The sequence below is a fragment of the Solanum pennellii genome, chromosome 11 (assembly GCF_001406875.1).
Source record: "Solanum pennellii chromosome 11, SPENNV200".
NCBI classification, from domain to species: Eukaryota; Viridiplantae; Streptophyta; class Magnoliopsida; order Solanales; family Solanaceae; genus Solanum; species Solanum pennellii.
The window spans coordinates 29,363,161-29,387,307 of NC_028647.1; the positions used below are offsets into that span (position 1 = coordinate 29,363,161).

General features: G+C 34.4%; 1 pseudogene; it reads left to right on the top strand.

The window, feature by feature from the left end:
- Positions 1-24,147, top strand: part of LOC107003792 — a 52,830-nt pseudogene that overhangs the window by 27,987 nt on the left and 696 nt on the right.

Here is a 24,147-nt window from a genome sequence, read left to right on the forward strand (position 1 = left end):
ATCTTCTATGGAGAAATGCTAGAATAGAAAGGATGGCAAAACAATGGATAAACATGGATTTTTATCTAAATTCAAGATTATTGAGTCATGAACAACACCAAAATGGATTTGTTTCTTGGTACAGTGTCATCAACACTTATAAAACAACAATGTAACTTTTGAAAGCTCAAATGGAAAAATGGCAGACAAATTTTTTATTAAACTTCCGGCAAAGTGAAGACATGAAAAGTAATGGCCCGGGCAAATCATTTCAAGCAGTAAGGCAAACAGAGATTCAAAAATAGAGAAATAAATCTAAGCTAGTGAAGTAAATTTCATTATACCACACACGATTCTATCATTTAACCTCGAAAGCTTAAGCCTATATGGATAGCAACACTGGCCGTAGCAATCCTAAATGCAGTGAAACAATAAGAGTCACTGACATCGAACAAGAAGATCGAAGAATGAGAATAACAAAGTAAAACATTAAAAAAAGGTAATAAAAAAATGCAGGCAGACCATAAATTTTCAAAGTTCTTAGCTCGATAACATGTTGACTCTAGAGGACCACTAAACGATTAAGAAAACATACATATCATGATAAAACATATCAATAGAACATCGGCCGAACATGGAATAGAACGAAAAGCAAAACTTTGTTTAAACATATCGAATAGAGCAGTAATCAAATAACAACATATTAGAGAAAATGGACAAAATCAAACTATTAGAACAAGCATGCGACCTTCCCATATATGATAACTATATTGGTGATTTGAGCTTACATGAATAACAACATTAAACACCACAGACAACCATGCCGGATACGACACCTTAACATTTATATGTTCTACAAATATAAATACTACATACCCTCATGAAATAAATAGTAAGTTCTAGAAAGAAGAGAAGACCGAAACTCACAAGCAAACTGAAGACATCAATATTATATGCAAATCTACAAGTTCGACTCAATCAAATAATGAAGTCGTATGAGAGTAAATATAATGTGTAAAAACATAATAAAACCACTCAGTAAGTAACCAAAAACAGCCCTATAAGAAAACCTCTCCAACACCAGACAGGTCATTTCCTTGAGCACAGACGAAAAGGCAAGAAAAATGTCATAGAGAGAAAGACGATACCTTTTTTCGGGCAGAGGCGCTGGGACAAGACGAGCAGGAGACAACCAATACACAATCACTAATGAAACAACAAGTGAGAGGTATGTGCAATAACTCAAACTTGGACTAACTTCGAAGAATAATGATGATTGAGTTGGCGGAATGAGACTCTGATTGACAACTCACTCTTCCTTCCCCTTTCTCGAATGTATTTTATGATTAAATGCTTATGCTGTTCTTTTTCTTTGCTAAAGCAAAAAAATCCCCCCCAACCCCAAACAATGAGGAAAAGAGGCTACATATAGGTTAAACAAGGGTAGGATTTTGTGGGGAAAAATATGAGGATATAATCGGGTAAGAACAAAGGCACAAATTTGAAATTCAAAACTTATCCCCAAAAATCAAGGAATATGCTTAATTGATTCCTAATTCCCAATGGAATGGAAAGAGTTGTACGTCTTGGATCGATCCATCATCTTTCTTGTGTCACGCATCTCCATCCGAAGGTCACAAGGACGAAAATGTGTGCCTTGCTTGGTGCTTTTGCTGCATCAAATGTACGAGTTGAGAAGAACGTCAAGAAAGAAGACAAAGAACGCAACGTACTAACTATATGCGCTGGTGCCTCTCAAGAAAGAAGGGCGTCGCTGGCTTCGACGCGATTTGAATCATGACATGCGCATGCTGCTACTTCGATGGGGAAGAAGAAAAGGAAACAGGCAAGGGTCATTCACGCAATTGTCTTTCTGGGAATCACACGCTACTTCTGTATTCTTAAGATTTGGAAGTGGGCCAGGTTGGGGCAAAGGGGAATTGGGCTAGGTTTTTTTGTTTTTAAAGAGTGATTCGGGTTGGGTCAATTTGAGGAGTGGGCTGGGAATAGTGAATCGGGGTGACTTTTTGGTACTAAGATGCTTACTATTTAAAGGGAGGCCTAAAACTTGATCTCTAAAATGGGTCACCAGTTTAAGACAATTGAGCTTAATTTAAGGAACTTGACTAATATGTTAACTAAGAAGAATTAATATAATTAATTAACAAGCTTCTTAATGTTAAGGAAATAAAATAATTAAAAATATTTCTTGAGACAATTTTTGAATAATTATAGAATATGATAATTATATACATAATTATGTAAACCATATATATTATGAAAAATAGATAAGATAAATTAAAAATAGGTTGAAAAGCATTTTAATTTTTTATTAAATCTAATTATTTAAAATTGTTTAGAATTAAGAAGCTCGTTAATTAACTCCTATCGGGGAGGGTCAAAATCGGGTGTCAACAGTGAGTCTTCGAGTAATTCTAGGTAGTGAGTTGATTAATGGATTGGGAATAATCTTGTCCTAGGTAGTCTTAAGGATCATTTAGGTAAGGTTGAAGAGGGTGTACGGGCGGTCTCTTCTTGTCCTACTTAAGTGAGTCTTAGGATAACTTTGGATGAGGATTTTGTGTGTTGAGTAGCTTACTGTAATGTTACTGTGAAGTGACCTAAATTGTTATAAATTGAATATGACTTTAAATGTGTTTTATAATGTGATGTCTGGTGTTTAAATTTAGTTCTTACACTTATGATATGAAGTTTTAACCTACAAAAGCATGCTTTGACTCATATGTACGTTTATCATGATTTATACATTATGCTATACTTAGTACATTCATTGTACTAATTTCATACTTTTTATCTATTTCTAAAGGTCTGATTAGCAGGTGAGGGGTGTCTTGAAGAAACAGTTTAATCTAGATTCTTTCAAGCAATGTTGAAGTATGTCCTCACTTGACTCGAAGATATAACTATCTTTAGACTTCTTTTATTTAAAGTATTGTAATAGACTAAGATTTTACATTTTTATTGTATGGGCCGTGTCCCAAGTTTTCATGTGTCTAATATGGTGACTTGAGACTTAGTTATATTCCTTATGTTTTTAGTGAAAGATTTTTGAAGTACTATTTCATGTGAATAGTTTTAATTCTGCACTACTTTTCATACATGTATGAGATGAACAGTGTCATAAAGGCTTGTACAAGACCTCCGAGAGGTCAAGCACGCCGTATTTCCATCCGAGAATGATGTATCTTCTAGGATGTACTCTTGGGTCGTGACATTGATTTAACAACACAAGATCACCCCTTAGTCATTACCGGCGTATTCGACCTCTTGGAGGTCTTTTAAGAGCATCTTAGCATTCATTCCTCACATAGGTATGAGAAGTAGTGTGGAATTAAAACTTTTCACAACAACGTAAATAAGGAAACTCTTTTATAAAACATAAGAAAAAACTAAGTCTCGTCACAGTCCATCTTATAAACATCTCATTATTATAGGGTTACAACCCTTACATTGAAAGAACGATACTGGTATTTAATGAAAGAAAACTAGAAAGAACATTCACGTCCTCAAACATATGAGGAGATACCAAGAGTCTTGAGAGAACGATCTACTTCCTAAGCTTCAACTCTAAGTTCCTCACTTTCTTCCACCTATACATGTAGAAGTAGAGAAGATTGTTGAGTTAGTACAATTAAGCACTAAGTATGACACTCCTGCATAAAAATGCTTTAAAGACGACATTTTAGTTGAAAGATGTTTTTCATGATATTTTGGTAAAACTTCATGAAATCAACTATTAATGACATCATACATGCCCATCATTAACATACAGAGTAATACTTCCATAATTCTCAACATATAACCATATTCATTTAATAACTCATTAACCCTTTAGACCCTTAATCCAAAGTTATCCTAAGACCTACCTAGGTAAGACATGAATAGACTGCCTATACAACCTCTTCATTACACACCTAAGTTTTCCTTAAGACTACCAAATATAAGGATATTTCCTTTCCATAACAACTCAACTAGTCAACATTCAATATTAAAGATACACGAGGAAACATTCATGCATTTAAGAACTTCACATAAAGACCATCCTCTAGGATAACTCAAAGTTACACTAGTGCAATGTGAAAGTAGCATCACATTCTACTACTCCCACTTAATGCTCCTTTGGAAAAACCCTAGACTAGGCACATCACATTTGACCATTCACATAACCTTCATTAACAATAGAATTAAGACTAACATTCTTCATCAATATTAGAAATAAAGTTAATTTACATCCTTTACATCATATAGAAACCCATTCATTTATTAATATTATAAGGACATTCCAAGACTCCTTCCAAATATCTACTTGTGCAATGCATAGATGGCGTCCCATTGCACCACCTACCCTAAGTAATACACCCTGAGGAAGACGTAGTCATTACATTCTTTTATGGGGGCTAGCTTTAACCAACATAGACCATAGGATCTTAACATGGAATTCCGGCAATAACCCCTACCATATTACTAACCCCCACTTTCCTAAGGTATGGTCATTATTTTAGCCTTTACGTGGAATACCACTAGCTAGTCCTATGCGGGTGCATAGTTAAGGGATAAGGAGATTGCTTCTAAGTACTACATCTCAACTCACGAAGAGTACCCATCTCAAGAGGTTCCTTTTTGATATTACATCTTTAGTCACGAAAAGTATCCACCCCTTTTGAAATCCTCTCGGTGCTAAGCATTAATCCCCACAGAGTTTTAGACTTTCATTACATTCATTAACTATAGGTTAAGGAATTGACTAGGTACTACATCTAAACTCATGAAGAGTACCCATCCCAACCTATCATTCATTCATTGGAAAGCTCTTAGGAATATTGAGGTTGTTACTAGACACTACATCTCTACTCACGAAGAGTGTCTACCCAAAAATCCCCCATTCATTCATTAGAGTTCTATTGAGAAAATCTTTTATTAGACTCTCATTCATTTAACTTCATTCATTCATTCATTGTAAGTATTTGTGATAAAGTCTTTCACATAACAATCATCATCCATAACAATGTCTTGTAATCATGCTCATACTACATTCATGATAATCCACACACAACCATACTTCACATTCACATTGTACTACAATTACTCATACTATCCTCAAGAATCACATGCATAACTTCATAATACATTTCTATACATAAACATCTTAAAATAACATTACTTAACATTCAATGCCTTAAAGGCCATAACTATAATACACATAATATTCATATACATATACATTAGCTAAACACAGCCACCATAAGTGGACCATACCACACAAAAACAATTCAATAAGAATTAGAACAGTTTAGGTCAACTTACCGTTCATCCAAGCCATGATCACCTTTTTTTAATTATCCAACAATTCATCATTGGTCATATATAGCAATAGATAAAAACAATTTATAATAGTATAATCACAATTCTAGCAATATCCAGTTACATTCATCAAACCCACTTTGTAAGCCAAAATCAAGGAATTTAAGGGATCATGAGTTTATGGAGTTTTGCACTTCAAAAACACAATTAAACCATACAATAATAACGATAACTCGTTTGAAACCATTTAATGCATGAACCCATGAATTTGAGGAAAAATTGGGGTTTTGATTATCTTTGTGAAACTTGAAAACATTTTGACAATTGTCTCTAGAGAAGAATCTAAATCTAGATAAAAGATGATTTGAATAGAGAGAGAATTTAGAGAGAAAGAAGAGCTTCAATTTTTTTATTTATAATTGAGGGTTAGGATTTTTGATTGGGTAATGAGTTTAAAATGACCTAAAATAAATATATAATACAACCCCCAAATACCATTAAAAAACCCTATATTAATTGGACCTTTATAAATAAGTCAAACTTAAGTTTTATTTTCGGGATTATCGTCGGGGAAAAAGTTTGCGTCGCAAGGGGTTACCACAACTTTCTGGAATTAAATACTTGTAAAGAAGGTCCTGAGATGAGGTTCGTGCAACATTTTGGCCCTATGTGGAGAAGGTCCGCGATGTGGGCTACCTTCTTTATATCCACTGCCCACATGCTGCCTAGGCATCTTCTTCCCCCCAATGTTTGGGTCCTTCTTAATGACCCTTTGGTTGATCCTTGGGAAGTCGTGCCTACACGTTTTAACACTAAGAATGTCCTTCTAGGTTTTAGATGTCATCCTTAGTGTCTTTAGACTCCAAACAACACATAAAAACATGAATAACATATTTGGACACACTAACACTCATAAGACTAGTTTTCTTGACGTCTTTGTCGTCCTTTGACGTTGGACTTTAAAACTATTTAAAACTGTCTTCTAAAGATCTTATTAATTACCTTAAACATTTATTAACTCATAAAATCCATGTGAAGCTCTAATTTTTCCTATTTAATTTTGAGGGTCGTTACCTTTGCCTAGGAGTGTAAACTAGAGTTAGTTGATGTATGGTGCAGCAGAGTTGCTCCTCGTTTGTGCTCTTATCTTAGAGATCAAAGTTGATGGACAGAGTTAGACCTGGAGGTCTTAAAGTGTAGATCAACTAGAGTTAGTTTGCTTAGTGGGAAATATGATAATTGTTTTGCCTTGGTTGAGTAATAGGAGTATTACTTAGTGTGGGATTACGGTGTTAATATTATGGTTGTTGTTGTAAACTGGTTTTTACTTTTTCTTTGAGTAGAGTAGTCAACAGTTTGAAAAGTCCCGTGTGACACGTCGTGATTTTACTCCGTTTAACGAGGAGATTTCAAGATAAAACTCTTGTGCCCTCTCTACTTTGTGCTATTTATTTTCCTCACTTTCACTTCTGTATTTTTATTCTTTTAAGGGACCTGGTCCCGAGAACGAGTCTAATTATCATTTCCTTTTGAACATCAATAGAAAGATAAAACTTTTTTTTCTTTCAGTGAAGCTTAAGTTTTCTTGTGTTTATGTACATTCTAGCTATTCCACGTGTTCAATTCAAAATCTAGAAAGCTGCAGGGATGACAAAAAAAGGCGCTTTCCTGTGTTGCACCACTGGTAGACACATACATTCCAACAATTGATGTCACAACTTAGACTCTCTAGCTGTTAATACAAGAGATTCCTGAAGAAAATGACGACAACAATGAGCGTGCAAAGAAATCAATTTTGCACAAGACCTCATCTTTTTTATGGCCAGTATTATAGACACTGGAGGATTTGAATGAAAAAAAATCTATTGGTTAAGGACATTGTGGTATGGAACATTATTTGTGAAGGTCTTCCAGTGAAAACTATGGATGTTAAAGATGGATAGGTCACAAGAGTAATTCCCAAAACTTAACACCAATATAATGACTCTTACACAAGATTAGTGTAGAAAAAATACAAAACTAGAAAGCTATCGGTGTGTAGGATCATTAGAATGAATATGATATGATCTCATCATGTGAATCAGCCAAGGAAATATGGGATCTGCTGAGAACAACATATTAGGATACTAAGGAAACAAAGAAATATACGTTAGTTCTCTTTACTAATAAATTTAAAAGCTTTACCATAAAAGAAGGTGAATCTATTCATGAAATGTGTACAATTTCTATAACATCTCTAATGAGCTCATGTTTCTTGATGAACCTATCCTGGTGTGCAAACAAGTCTCTAAGATATTGGGAATTCGACAATCAATTTGTGTTTGATGTTGGGAAAAGACATCCAGAAGAGGCGACTCTTAATGAATTATTTGAGCATCTTTTAGTTCATGAGATTCATAGAAAAGGTAAGGGCTCGTTTTCAAAGGTTAAGACATGAGAAAATATATAATTTATGATGCTGATAACAAGAGAGATGCAAAAATGGATGATTCACTAGCTTCCAAGGTGTCAGAAAGTGAAATTCCTGTAGTAGATGAGTCCATGGGATATTTCACCCAAAGATTTTAAAAATCGCGAGTAAACGTGGAGGTTTCATGAAGAAAAAAAATTAATGATAGTGCTAGAAGCTCAGTGACGTATGTTGCAAGTGTAATAAACCAGGTAAATCCATGAGAGATTGTCTTATGAATCATGTTGACCACAAGGACGTAAAAGACAAAGAGGGGACCATGTCCATCCTATGATAAGCAGAAGAGAAACGTTTCTACGGATGGTGAAGAAGGATCCTGTAGCATGGGAGAATTCCTCAATTGTGAAGATTCTGAAAACTCAGTTAATGCTTTCATGGAAATTTAGATGAGGATGATGTTGATGAAAACGTAATGCTATCCGATTTCAAGCAAAAATTGAATATCATTTCTACTAGTAAATTGAGAAAGCTAGTTGTTGTATTACTTGATTTAATAAGTGAGTTGACAATTGAAAAAGATCTCGTGAAAAATATCCTAGACATCTCTCAAGATTAAAAAATGGTCCTAGTTGCCCAAATATCTGATAGTGAAAGTCAAATGGTTGCTCAATAAGTTGAAAATCGAGAACTAAAGGAAAAGATAAAAGGGGTGACTACTACATTTTTTAAAGGAAATAACAAGGCCAATATCTTACATCTGGAGCTTGAAATACGTTGCACACTGCTAAAATGAAGATAAAATAAATTGTAGAGATAAATCTTGTGTTAGCGAGGGACCTGGTCCATGTAAAAGAGGAACTAGAAAAATCCCTGAAATGGACCACTTTCTCTAAGATTCTTACAAATCTGAATGGTCAAGGAAACAACATTAAAATAGGGATGGGTTGTGAAAAGATAGATCCCAATGCAATTCTCACAATAAATTTGTTTCTGATGTTGATGATATGTTGTATGTGCATTGTGCTTGAGATGGACATCTTAAGAAAGATTGTCCTGTGTTCAAAAAGTATGGAGGAAGTTCGTCAAACTATTCCAAATAGTGGAATAGACTAAAAAGAGGACCTGGTCCTGCTCATGGTCCCAACTAGAAGAAAGTCACTCTACCTCACAAGACAAAATTTTTCTTATCACTTTGTTATCTCCTTAATGTTAACTGTGTCTCAAATTGGTTCCAAAGGGTAACAAGTGATTTTCTATGCAAGTGAAAGGAGGAAACATCAGTTAGTGTTGGTTTGTGAATAGTGAATGTTCAAAACACATAATTGAGAAATCTTCAAAACGTCCTCTACCTCTCTCGATGTAATTCAAGGTGGAGGTGTCTCTTGTGGCAATGGTAAGAAATGGTTTATTCAACATGTAGGTAGGACTTGAAAGTATGTGAAATACTCTTGTAAAGTTGTGTACTATTTCAACAATTGAAGTACAATCTTTAAGTGTTTTACAGATCTGTGATGAGCGACATAAAGTTGTAATTGTGTTGGAAAAAGTGTTGTCACAAACTTGCTCTCTCTAGTGAGGACTTGACAGAAAAAATATGCAGCAACATGTATATTGCTGATCTGAATACCGCTCGTACTGATAATCGCACTTGCCTTAGTTCTCAAGTTGAGAATGCTGAGGTATAACACAAGAGACGTGCTCATGTGAATACTGCTTTGCTTCACAAACCTGTGTTAGGGAGTCGTGGTCCCAGTCTACACAAAATGATATTTGAAGATGACAAAAGTTGTGAAAATATTGTTAAAGAAAAGCATATCAGACTATCATTCATGTGAAATATACAAACTTTTTATCTTTCAAGGAACTTTCGGGTTGAAGTGATGAATGTTACATGTTTTGTGACAAAAATAATGATATTGAGAGCTGTAATCTCAATGATGTTGAAAGAGTATTTAAGAGATAATCTTCCTCCATCAAGGCTTATCCGGTGCATAAAATGTGTGCTTTGAAAAAAATATTCATATGATTTTTCATGACTCTTGAAGAACTGAAAAATATGTTGCAAAACAAAGAAGATTCGGAGATGGACGAGATGTTTCAAATTCATAGAGATGATCTAAACAATGAGCATGATAAAGAACATCCACTTCATGAATCCAACAATATAAGGAAACTGATGCAAATGCTGAATCTGATGAGGGACCTGATCCTGTAGACTACGCTGAACAAAAATGATGCAATTCAAACTGATAATGTGAATTCTTAAGGTGAGAATTGAGAAGCTTAACAAACTCAGTTTGAAAGAATCAAATTATCGCTCTCGGTTCCCCAACAAGCTAATAGGTTGTCGAAATTTCTAATCAACAATGGCTTCAAAAGAGGTAAAATTAACAAAACCCTCTTTTCGAAATCGTAAGAAAAATAATTACAGATTATTCAAGTACATATTGATGATGTCATCTTTGAAGCAACATTTGATGTGTTGTGTGAAGATTTTGTTGCACTCATGAACAGTGAGTTTTGAATTGTGCGTAATGGAAGAATTAAATCTCTTCTTGGAGCTGTAGATAAAGAAAATTTCAAAAGGTACCCGTGGGTGTCATGAAAAGTTTATCAATGAGCTGCTCAAATGGCATAACATACTTGAAGTCAAGACAATGTTAAGGAGGAGTAATGTTATCATGACGTTTTGTAAAATGGAAGATAAAGTGGAGGACTTCTTCACTAAAGCCCTAAGCAAGGACAAATTATATAAACTCATTGGAAATTAGCTACATCGAAGAAGATATCACAGCGTTTAGGTAAATTGATGTTTGATCAAAGACAGGTAACTAGTAGCATTTCAAAAGAGTTGCTGAAAAAATGTTATGTTATGGATGCCCAGACAATACATACTCCCATGATCACTAACTTGGAGCTGGATGCGGATGAATTTAGAGATTCCACTCTTGTACAAAGGAATAACATTTGAAGGTTGTTCAGAAAATCTTGAGATATTTGATGAAGATAGGGGACCCAGTACTATTTTGTCCATCAGGAGACTTTTTGATATGGAGTACATTGTGATGCTGGTTATGTTGGGTATCAAGTTAATGGAAAGATTACCTCATGAGTAGCTTATGTTATAGGTTGATCGCTCACTCATGGGGAACTATAAGGCAAGATTAAGTTTCTCTTTCAACAAGTGAGGTAGAAATGTGGCAAGTGCAAATTGATGTGTTCATTTCTTGTAGATCGAACAGTAGCCCAAAGATCTTAAAGAACTATATGAAATAATAAAACTGATGATGGGAACGTTAAAACATTCTTGAATAGATTATGTCTGTAACAATCAACTCTCTCATGTCTATGCAAAGGGATCTCACATCCTTGCTTTTCAGTTATGTATGTTTTAGCAAATTTAGTCTCATACCTTTTGTAGTTATACACACAGGGAAAAAGGGATGAAGAAAAAGGAGGGAGGACACGTCTACACAATCACATTCAAACTAAATAGAGGGACCAAGTCCGTTTTTGATGGTTAGAGCGCCTAACGTTTCAGTTTGAATAATGCATGAGAACAATTTAAATGGTCACATGTCTGTCATTTATTTATCTGACCATTGTCCCATCTTTGAATACAAAAACCTTCGTTCACATTATACTCTCTTCTCTTCCTTCATACTCCATATTAATTTTCGAATACCCTTTTAAAAGAAGAAAATTTAGAAACCTTCTTTTACACATTCTAAAAAACACTTCAAATTTATAAGCCCTCTATTCCTACTGGAGAATGTTATAATGAAGATGTTTTTAAGTGTGAAGAAGAACCAGGTCCTACAGTCAGAAAGAAGATGGTGAGAAAGATGATGTTCAAAAAGGAAAAGGTTGATATTTTGAGAACTCAAAGTATTCTGAAAAAGAGGTTGTCTGAAATATTTGAAAATAACAAAAAATTGGTTCCTCAATTATTGATTTAGTCATCTCGAGGCCTTGAGTAAGTTTGGTTTTACCAATCTTTCTTTTATGAGAAACTCAGGCCTGTGATAAAAGCTATGATAGTTTCTTTTACAAAAATGGATATTTAAATGGTTTGAAACAACAAAATCCGAGGGACCATGATTTAAAAACTTGCAGCCTTGAACGTTCATTATGAAGTCTGGGCACCAATCTTTAATAGAAGCTTCTGAAAATACCATGCTAATGGATATGCTCTACTAATTCTTTTATTTCAAACCCTTACCTCTAAGTCATCTCTTATCTTCATAACTTTCTTAATCATTCATCATTCCTATTTTTCTATCGAAAATGTGTAGGCATTGTTCTGCTTCTCATTCTTAATAATATGTGAAATGCTCTTCTAGTTGATATTTGGTTTGTAAATGAAAAAAATGTCTTGTTTTTTACTGACTTTTCTCATTAAATAATGCATTTTTACTCATGCTTAGTGTTTCCCAAGTGGGCATGAATTTTGTTGAACTACATCTATGTTAACTTTATTTACCACTTTAATCCTTTTTTATGATGTCAAAAGGGGGAAAATTGTAAAGGTATGAGATCAATGATGTTATCTACTAGAAGAAATATTGTCATTCCGATAGCGGGAATAAATGCTATATACTTGAAGAGACATGATCATGCCGATAGGGAAATAAATGATAACTACTCGAATAGGATATGGTCATGCCGATAGGGGGAAGAAGTTATCAAGTTTTTCATCATCAAAAAGGGCGAAAATGTTGTTTTGATGTTCTGATGAATTGAAAATTTTGAAGATGATGAAACTCCAATTACATAAAAAGCTCTTGTTAATAGGGGAACTGGTGAATAAGTCTATGTTATTGGGAGTGATGATAATGAAATGAATGATTAAACTCTATGTGAGGAATATTTGTGTGTCATCATCACAAATGGGAGAAATGATATATTTTAGGTGTTTTGATTTTTCACACAAATGTAGGGATCTGGTAACTTTTACAACCCTCAAAATAAACTAGTATTAGCTAGAGCTTCACATGAGTTTTTAGGTGATGTTAGCTTTTTGATTTAATTTTAAAAAGAGTTTATAGGTCAGTTCGGTTGAGTTTGAGTTCAAACGTCATGGAATGACCAAGATTTTCGGAGACTAGTTGTTTATGTGTTATATAGTGTATCTAATGTGTTGTTGTGGAATGTGGTGCGTTGTTTGATGCTCGAGACTTGTAGAAATGACCTAGAACCTTGATGTTAATGTTTAGGAGTTGAAAATATGGGTTTGACTCCCCAAGGACCATCTTAGGGGTCCTTGAGGAGGACGTTAAGTTTATCCCAAAATTGCCAAAGTTGGAATGACCTAAGGCTGGTAGGTATAATGACGGGGTGAAATTGACCTCCGTTGGTCAAGACATAGGCTAGGTAGACTTAGATCCCATTGAAAATTCTTTCACCATTCCGAAAACTAGCAGGATGACCCATTAACCCACCTACGGTCCGTAGGTGGGGGCCAAAAGTGAGAACCTACAATTTTGTCTTGGGGTCGGTCAAGCAAAGGTTGGTTTGGGAAATTCCAGTCTTGTATATTTAAATGTATGGATGGTTATTTTACATATTTTAGGGTATTTTAAGTTGCTTTAAATAATAACACCTAGAATTAGAATTCATTAATCACTTTTCCTAAAATCTTAATCTTTCCCTCCCTAAAAGTTCTCTTAAAAATCCATAGAAGCTTGAGATCAAAGATGGACCTAGGGCCATGGATTCCAATGGCTTTACTCTTCTCATGTTAATTATTCTAATAAGGTATGAGATTTATTTATTTAAGGTTATCTAGTACCTCAGAGAGAATTTAAAAGTGATTTCAAAGATTTCAAAGTTTATGAAAAAATCCAAATTTCACTCTAACTCAAGGGTTCTTGCATGAAACGGTTCAAAATCATTATATATGATAATAATGATTTTAAGTTGATGTTTTAAAATGAAAATCTCCATGAACCCTTGATCTTCTCAAATCCGTAAATTTGGCTTATGATGTGGGTTTATTGCATATGATATTATGTTGATGGATTGTGATTTTAATGAGTTGTATAGTTTATTTCTATTGTTAATTATGCTATTATACTGTGAATTGGTGGGGATGTTAAGGAATGGTGATCTTGGCTATTGGAAGAGGGTAAGTTGACCTAATCCCTTTAATAATATAGAATTTATATAGAATTGCTATTGTGTCGTATGGTCCACTTAAGGTGGTGGTGCTTATTTGTCGTATATGCTATGATCATGGCCTTTTCGACATTATTATGTGAATTGTAGTAGTATCATGTTAAGGTGTATGTGAATGTATAATGTGAAGTTGGTTATATGAAGTAATCTGATTATATGCAAGGTGTTATGGCATATATGAATCTATATGGTGAAGTTATTGTGTTATATATGTGTGATTTTGTATAATGTGAATGTAATTTGAAGGTGATCTTGTACAATGTAGTGAATAGTGCTGAAAGGCTTGACTCCTGTAAATGATTCTATTTGAGGATGCTAGACTATGAAAATGCTTTACATGTTGGTATGGTGCCTTGATTAGGTAGACATAGTTGTACCTTATTTGATACATGAAAGATTCTAGATTATTAACTCTTGGAGTTGGTAGACTAAGGTGCCTTTTCCTTGATTTATGAAAGTTATGTGAATGTGATCTCATGAATTGGTAGGCTTAGGCACCGTTGTCATATATGTATGTTTGAATGAATAAAAGTCAATGATAGGGATACCTAAGATAGGTACCCTTCAATGAATGACTAATGTGAAACCTTTAATATTAAAAGAAAGTGAAGAATGTGAAACCTTGAATAAGAGAAAAAGGTTCTTAATGAAGCCTTTAAGTGGTAGACCGTAATGGTGCCCCCTTCTTGAGTGGAATTTGGACTTAGAGGTAGGTTGGATGGAACAACATGACATCATATGTAAGAAAGTCGTAAGAGCTATCCTAACGAACCTTGATTGACATCCTTTGTGGACCCCTTCTCGGAAAATTGTATTATGAGTTCGTGGACTTAGTGATGGTACCTTCTTGGATACACTTATGTGAATGAACTTAATATATCAAAACCAATGCAAAGAACCGAGTGGATATGCTTAATCTTATAAATCTACTTGAGTATGAGACTATATTATTACTAAGACTTTTGATATCCCTTAAACCATATGCCTACAAGGGACGTGTCCTAGTTTTAACATTGGCAAGTAGAACACCTTCCATGGTATGGGGTTTTTATGACACCGGATTCCATACTTAGCTTGTATGGTCTATGTCAGTTAATTCATATTCTCATCATGTATGATGTGAACTCTACTTATTACATAGGATCTACAATGTCTAGGTAGTGTAATGAGACGTTGTCTACACATGGCACGAGTAGACTTTATAGATGTTAAAGTAAGTTCCCTAGGCATTCCAAGACCATTATGTGAAGTCCCCTAATTTTTTGATTGAATCGTAAATGACTTAAGTGATGTATGTTCTCCTAATGTTGTAGTGTTGAATGAGAAAGAGTCTTATCTAGGCTGGCTTTTTTGAGGATTAATTAAGTGTGCTTGAAGATTGTGTATGGGAGGCTTCTTCGTGTCATACTTAGAGAGGTGTTAGATTACCCTTAGGTAGAGAGTCTAAATGAAGAAATCACTTATTTGTTTAATGTGGAATTAAGTTTTATATGATTGATGCTAGTTGATTATGTCTTATATGTGGATGTTGATTGGTGTTATATCTTTTTAAGTCTTACGATGAAGGTTTTTATCAAAATGTTATGAAAGCATATTGATATACTAAATGCCTCTTTTACATGTTTTTGCATAACTTCCATACTTAGTGCTTATATGTTTTAACCCTTTCTTTTCCCTTTTTGACTTAAGTGTAGGGATCAGAGGTTTTGTATGTCATGGATGATGGATATGTTTCTAAGCGTTGAAGATGAAGTACGGTGAGTACTCATAGATTCCAGGACAACACCACAATGTTCTTTCTATGTCTGCTTAGTCTTTATTTTAGGTTGTGTATGGGCTTAGTCTCTATGTTGTACTCTAATAGTTATTGGATGGTTTCATAATGCATAATGTAAAGCCAAATGTTTTAAAGTATTTCGCTAGCTTATTAATGAGAGTGTTCTTATTGTGTAAAGAAAGTTTTAAATTCTTGCTTATTTTGATTATAGTATGCAATGAAATATCTATGTGTCTTCTATGAGACCTCCCACAAGTCGAATACACCTGCTTTGTCTAGGGAGGAGGTCCGGGTTGTAACGAACGTGGTATCAGAGTATAAGGTTGTATGATGGTCTTAAGTTTTCTAAAAAAACACATCTAGTAGAGGCTTGTTCATAAAGTGAAGTGCGACGCATTATGAATAGGAGGCTATTGGGTGCTAAGAAAGTTTAACTTCTTCATTCTCCAAGTCGTGCTATAGAGTTCTGTTATATGATGTATTTTCCTTGTTTCATATATGATGGTCAAGTGGTCTTCCCTTGTAAGGGTTGTATTGCAGAGTTGAGTGAGAGAAAAGACTACTTGTGATTGGTAGAAGTGATATGGAACGGTTGTGATATTGATATATGGTGGGGATTAGTTACCTTATAATGGTGAGTATTGGTGGTAGAACTATGTCACATCCGGGAATACCCCTAGATGTAACCGGCGTCATGGCCCTCTTTGAGGACTATGACTAGCCTCTTAGATTACATCGTTACATTCGTAGGTCAAAATTAGCAAAAATTTAAAATTATTTACTTCTTCTACATTGAGGTTTACATAGATCTCCACATACACGAAAAATGATATATATCGAGTATACATATACCCTTCGTACATGAAGATTACTTAGTATTTATTTTTATTGCACATAAATAAATAGAACATAACATCGTCTCAAATAGTTGTCTCACCTCATAACCATCTAATAAAAAGTATATCAAATAGGGCCTAGCCCATACATTAATGAAACAAGACCACATATAGGTCATACAACGTTTAATATCCAAATGAAAAGAAAAAAAATAAGAGTCTTGAAACTAAAGCAACATCTTAGGTTTGATAGTTGCATTGCCCTCGGAAAGTGAGGACCTACCCAACTTGGATGATCAAGAATTCCAAGTCTCTTTCAAAGTCGTCTCCAAAATCTCTTTAACGACCGGAACTTAAACTGTTGTGAAAAAGGAATAAATGGGGTTAGTACACCATTTGTACTAAGTATGAGACCATATGCACATATAATATCAAATCATTCTAAAAAGGGACATTTCATTGAGTAAGCAATTTACTTTGAAAAACTTTATGTGCATTCAACAAGACCATACAAAATCAAAATGACATGCTCATTAAGTCATAGGCATGTACATAACAAGACCAACAACATCAAATCTAGTTAAGTCAACATGCATATCATGTAATTGTAGATATAGTCAAGCAACTCTATCATCAAGTCAGAAGTAACCACAAGCATGAATAATAGTTCATTATAACATAATTAAATCAAGATAATTACCCACAACCCTTATCAAGTCAACAAGTGCAATGACCAAGCAAAGCCCCATAACCTTACTCAACCAAGTAACCCAACTAGAATCACGACCAACCACATTATTCACATAGCATTGGTTTTTAGAGTACATATCATCATACTTTAACAATGTAGACCATCACATATTCACAAGTGACACCAATAATATATAGTATCAATAATGTACAAGTTCATCGTATACATATCATGTACAATTATAAGCATATACATACATAATAACAACCTCCTAAAGTTCCCTTCAAGGTAATCTAGTGCAAGGCATAGGTAGAGTCCCATACCCCTACCTAAGCTAAGTCTAACTGTCAAGTCACCCTAGTTAGTTTGTGCTTCATTACTTCATTTTTGTTTAGGGAACAATTACCTTAATCGACATAGACCACAAGAGCTAAGTGTAGAATCCGGTGTTGTTAAACCTTACACCAAAGGAAGGTGGTCTACCAACCAAAGTAAAATCAAACATAAACATAGATTTTTAGGTGGATCCACTAGCTAGTCTTCCTATGGGGGAACATAGTTCAAAAACTAAGAGATAGGTATAACCCCCCACTGCATACCACTTCGAAATTAGGTCATCCTCTCATGGGAATCCAATGGATTAGTATCCCTCATAGGGAGTCACACCTTATATAGAACTATAGGGTGAATCTTCCTCTATGGAAATTCATCATTTCCTATTGTCATGTGCACTCGGTGTTAAGCTATGTCCCTTTTGAATGCCTTTATCATCACTTAGTATAGGTTATAGGGTTTAATCCTTGTATAATCACCATCATCATCATTATATCTCAATATGAATTGCATCAGTATGATCCTTTCATTACAATTCATATAAGTGGGGTTAGCACATTTACATATGACTTCATAATAAGGCACATTGGTAAACCATTTACCGTCCATATAAAATTTACATCTTATCCAACACCTCACAAACAATAGTCAAGACATTTAAATTCAATAACTTATCAACCCTATAAATCTTAATACAAGGCAAACCCAATACAAAATCATGACTTAATAACAATTAACCATAATTGAAGTAAAGAATAGGGTTCAAAAGACTTACCCAGTCTCCTTCATAATTCATCATCAAGGTCTTACCATAAACCCTTACTCAACCCAATTAGGGTGTAGTATCATCATATAATCGTAACTAACATGATAACAAGACTAATTGAATCACTACATCAAAATCCAATAGTAGTTCATAACTTAAGATAAGAAACATAGATCAAAGTCATATTCTAAAGAAATTACTCAAAAACTAGTATGATAGGACTATAAATAACCCTAATATATTCATGATTGATACATTAAAATTATCTAATAGTAATTCCTCCAATAACTATGCCAATTGAACTAATATTACACAATTCTCATCAAGATCACAACCTAGGGTTAAGGGGTAAAAGTCAACTTCTACAAACTAGACCAATCTATCAAGATATATCATAATTGATTTAAATGAAATGTTATTATATTCATAATTTCTAAAATAAATCATAAAAAATCAATTCATAACATAAATATCGAGATTGTAAAGACCCACTTGAAAACACAACTTTTTAAATCAATTTGATAGAACCCTTTCAGGAAAGAGGTCTCAAAGGTGAAAGAGATGCCATAAATTACTGATTCATGAAGATTAATGGAGGACATTTACTGTTTTAAGCCCTTAATATCTCCCCTAGATTGTTCTTCAATGGAGTTCTTCACTATAGAGATAAAGAAGAGAGAAGGAAGAGAGTTTTGGGTTTGTAAATTATGATAGTTTATGTTAGGCTAATTAGGTTAGGGCTTTATATAGGGGGGTAACTAACTTAATTAGACCTACCATAACCCCTAATTAACTTCATAACTAAGACAATTAATTAATTAACCTAAGTAAAAATGTGCAGTGAAAAACACTCCCATCAAACGACACCACGATTGACGGATCGTGGGTCAATCGACGACCAATCTCTTTTCCATGTTGTATATCCGCTGGTAAGTTCAGAGATTGTGAAAAAGAGGACTTTCAAGAATTTGGCTAAGTTTCCATCGACTGAGGCAATCGACGCCCCGTCGATTCGACCACAAGTCGTCCGTGGCATTGACAACTTTTGGTCACTTTTGCAATGGTCCTCCTCAAAGGAATGGACAGATATACTAAGAACACTGTCCATGTTACGGAGTATTTTGTGAAAAATGAGTTTAAAAATATTCTCCTTATAATATGCATGTTTTGATTAGATTCTTGCTAAATGAGAATGTGATTTTTCATGCATTGTATTTTCTCATATTCAGGTTCATTATGTTTAGATTGTCAATTTTCTTCATGAGGTGAAATGTGAACATGCCTAATGTGTTATTTGAGAAATTGAATTTTTAGCATTTCTGAGAAATTTACTTGAATCTCCATCACAAAAATTTTGCCTAATTGTGCTTTTATTAGAAATTATGCATGATGTTCTTTGAAATGTTGAATTAAGCATGGTATTATGTGGAGAAGGAAGTTCCTCCAAATATGAAACAAGAAATGTGAAGTCTTATGCATGATGGGTTTATAGATGTTGTTCCTACCTTCTTGTTGTGTTTTGAGACTCTTAAATGTGGAGTTTATAGTAATACTAGCTTTTTTATTTTTAATATATTTTTGATTATATGATGGTGGGTTTCTAGTCTCGAGTCTTTACCCTTTAGAGTGTTGTAAGGGTTTTAGTGTCATTCGAGGATGAATATTCCCAAGTTGGGGAGAATATTAAAAGAGTTTATAGGTCAGTTTGGTTGAATTTGAGGTCAAACATCGAGGAACAACCAAGATGTTCGGACACTAGTCGTTTATGTGCTAGTGTGTTGTAATGTGTTGCTCGGAAGTGGTGTGTTGTTTGATGTTTTCCACTTCTATAAATTCCCTAGAACCTTGATGGTCATGTTTAGGGATTAAACGGACGGGCGCAACTCCCCAAGAACCACCCAAAGGGTCCTCCAGGAGGACCCTAAGTTAAATCCCAAAACTGCCAAAGTTGGCACGACCTACGGCCGGTAGGTTAAATGATGGGGCATAATTGACCTCTGTAGGTCAATACTTAGCCTAGGGAGAATTTTTTCCCTTGTATGGGCCTCTAACAAGACATACGACTAGCAGGACGAGCCGTCAACCAACCTACGGTCCATAAGTGGGGGCCTTTAGTGAGAACCTACAATTTTGTCCTGGAGTCGGTCAAGCCAAATGTGGTTTAGTAAATTCCACCCATGGCTAATTAAATAAATAGATGGTTATTTTACGTATTTTAGGGTTAGTTAAGTTAGTTTAAACACTATGACCTAGAATTAAAATTCATTATTCACTTCTCCTAAAATAAAAACGCTTCCCTTAAAAAAGTTTTCTCAAAACTCCATGGAAGCTTGAGATATAAAATGGAGCTAGGTCCATGGATTTCAACGGCTTTGTTCTTCAATTATCATGGTATTTATTCTAATTAGGTAAGATAGTTCTTTATCTAAGGTTAGTTATAACCTTAGAGCCAATTTCAAAGTGATATCGTAGATTTTAATGTTGATGAAGAAGTCCAATTTTCACTCTAACTCAAGGGTTCTTGCAGAAACAATTTTAAATCATTAGGTATGATATAATTGATGTTAAATTAATGTTTTCAAATGAAAATATCCATGAATACTTTACCTTCCCATATCCCTAAGTTTGGCTTAGAAAATGGGTTTATTGCGTTTGATCTAATGTTGATGGAATGCTGATTCTTATGAGTTTTATAGTTGATTTATATTGTTAATTATGCTATTATAATGTGAATTTTTGGAGATGTTCAGGAATAGTGATCTTGTCTATTCGAAGAGGCCAAGTTGTCCTAATTCCCATACTAATGTTGGACTTATATAGAAATGATATTGTGTGGTATGGTACACATATGGTGGCGGTGTTTATTTGTTGTATACGTTATGATCATGGCCTCTTCGACTTTATTATGTGAAATGTAGTAGTATCATGTTATATTGTACGTGAATGTTAATGTGAAGTTGGTTAAATGAAGTAATGTGACTATGTACAAGGAGTAATGGCATACATGTATCTATATGGTGAAGTTATTGTATGATATATGTGTGATCTTGTATAATGTGAATGTAATGTTAAGGTGATCTTGTACAATGTGAGTGAATGATGATGAAAGTTATGTTGATATGGTGTCTTAATTAGGTAGACTTTGTTGTCTCTTATTGATTCATGAAAGTTTCTAGATTATGAATTCTTAGATTTGGTATACTTAGGTTCCTTCTCCTTAATTTATGAAGGTTATGTTAATGTGTTTGGTAGGCTTAGGCACCCTTGTCAAGTATGTATAAATGAATGAATGTCTAGGATCGTTAGACCTAAAGTAGGTAGTTTTCTATGAATGACTAATTTGAAACCTTTAATATGAAAAGAAGTTTAAGAATGTGAAACCTTGAATATGAAAAGAAGGTTACTAATGAAGACTTAAAGTGGTAGACTGTAATGGTGCCCCTTCTTGAGTGGAATGATGGAAATAGAGGTAGGTTTGCTTGAATGACATAAAACCATTGCTAAGAAACTCATAAGAGCTATCTGAATGAACCTTGATCAACAGCCCTTGTGGAGACCTTTTTGAAAATTGTATCATGAGTTGGTAGGATTAGTGATAGTACCTTCTCTATTACATTTATGTGAATGAAATTACTCTAAGAGAACCAAGGGAAAGAACCGAGTGGATATGCTTAAGGTTGTAGATCTACTTGAGTACAAGACTAGAGTACAAAGAAGCCTTTTGATATCCCTTAAACCATGTGTCTTCATGAGATGTGCCTTAGTTCTACCTTTGGCAAATAGAACACCATCAACGGTGTGGGGTCATATGACACAGGATTCCATACCTAGATAGTATGGTCTATGTCAGTTAATGTATGTTGTCATCATGTGAGATATGCACTCTAGTTATTGTATAGGCTCTACAAATTGTAGGTAGTTGAATGAGACACTATCTACACATCGCACAAGTAGGCTTTGATTACGCAAAAGTGAGTTCCCTAGGTCTTCCAAGACCATTGTGTGAAGTCCCCTAATTGTATTATTGATTCCTAAATGACTTAAGTGATGTATGTTCTCCTAATATTAGAAAGTTTAATTAGAAAGGTCTATCTAGGGTTGATTTAAGGATCACGTAGGCATGCTAGAAGAGGGTATATGGGAGCTCTCATTATGTCTTACTCAGGTGAGTGTTAGAGTAACCTTAGGTATAGAGTCTAAATGATGAAATGGATTACTTTTATATATGGAATTAAGTGTTATATGAGCGATGCTAGTTGAATATGTCTTATATGTGAATGTTGATTGGTGTTATATCTTTTAATGTCTTATGACGAAGACTTTTATCAAAATATCATTAAAGCATGTCCAATATTAAATTTCCATTTTTGCATGTTTTTACATGGCTTCCTTACATAGTTCTTAAATGTCCTAACCCTTCTTTTCCCTTTTTGACTAAAGTATAGTGATTGGAGGTTTGGTATTGTATGGATGATGGACATGTTTGTAGGGGTTGAAGATGAAGTATGGTGAGGCCTCATAAATTCGAGGACAAGACCCCAATGTCTTCTAAGTATTTATTTTAAGTTGTGTATGGGCTTAGTCCCTATGTGGTACTCCAAAAGTTATTAGATGGTTTCATGATACATAATGTAAAGTTAGATGTTTTAAAGTCTTTTGCTAGATTATTAATGGAAGTGTTCTTTGTTTGAGAAGAACGTTTCACATTATTGCTTATTTTGAGTATTATATGCAATGAAAGATCTATGTGGCTTGTATGAGACCTACGAGAGGTCGAATACGCCGGTTACAGCTAGGGGGTACTCAAGGGTCGTAACAGTCACTGGCTGCATTCTCTTTGTCCAAATCTATAATGGGGTACAATTGTAAAGATGTTGTGTTAGAAGTTTGTCAGGTATAAACGTACTACACCAATTAGAATGGACGAAGTTGTTATTTTAATGATCAATAACTATTTATGGTTGACTAAGATAACGTTACAAACAACAAAATGGTTCATTCATTCAAAAGGAGATAGAGATAGCACGTCTTCTCAAGAACTTAATAAGAAAAGTTTGCCAGGGACCTGGTCCCTGCAAGAAGGCAAAGTTAAAGGACGAAAAGACAATTGTCAGAAAAGCTGCCACTTATGATGTGGTAGGTGCACGTGTTTCCAAAGAGGGTGTCTCCTAGACAATGGGCGGTCCCAAGGCATTTGTGTTTATTTATATATAATCTCTTTCTAAGAAATACTAATTCAAGATTTGGCAAACTAAACTTGGATTATCTCTGAAAATACATATGCTTGAAAAGAGAAGGTCATCTTCAAGAAAGAACACTACTCATACAACAAGGAACCAGATGATGTACCGAAGTGTCTTGTTGTAATTACAGCTTTGTATCTTAGGTCCATAAATTGTAAATCTACTCCTAATGCATAGAGGATAGTAGATTAGTCGTGTGTCTATGTCTTAGGTTAAGGCTTATTAACTAGAGTTAGTAAATCGAATCATATTTGTTCTAGTCAAGCTTTTACACCATTGTTTTGGTGTTCTCTTGGGTAGAGTTGCCTAGGAGTGTCAACTTGAAGTAGTTGATGTGTGGTGCAGCAGAGTTGAAGCTCATTTGTTCTATTACCTTTCACATTGGAGCTGGTGGCTAGAGGAGGTTCTGAAGTCTAGATCAACTAGAGTTATTTGGTTTTGTAGGAAATAAAATTATTGATTTGGCTCGATTAAGTAATATGAGTATTACTTAGTGTGAGATTAGGGTGTTAATCTCATGGTTGTGTTTGTAAAGTTATTTTTACTTTTAATTTGACATGATTAATGAAAATAGTTTGAATAGTCATGTGTGACAGGTCGTGGTTTTGCTCTT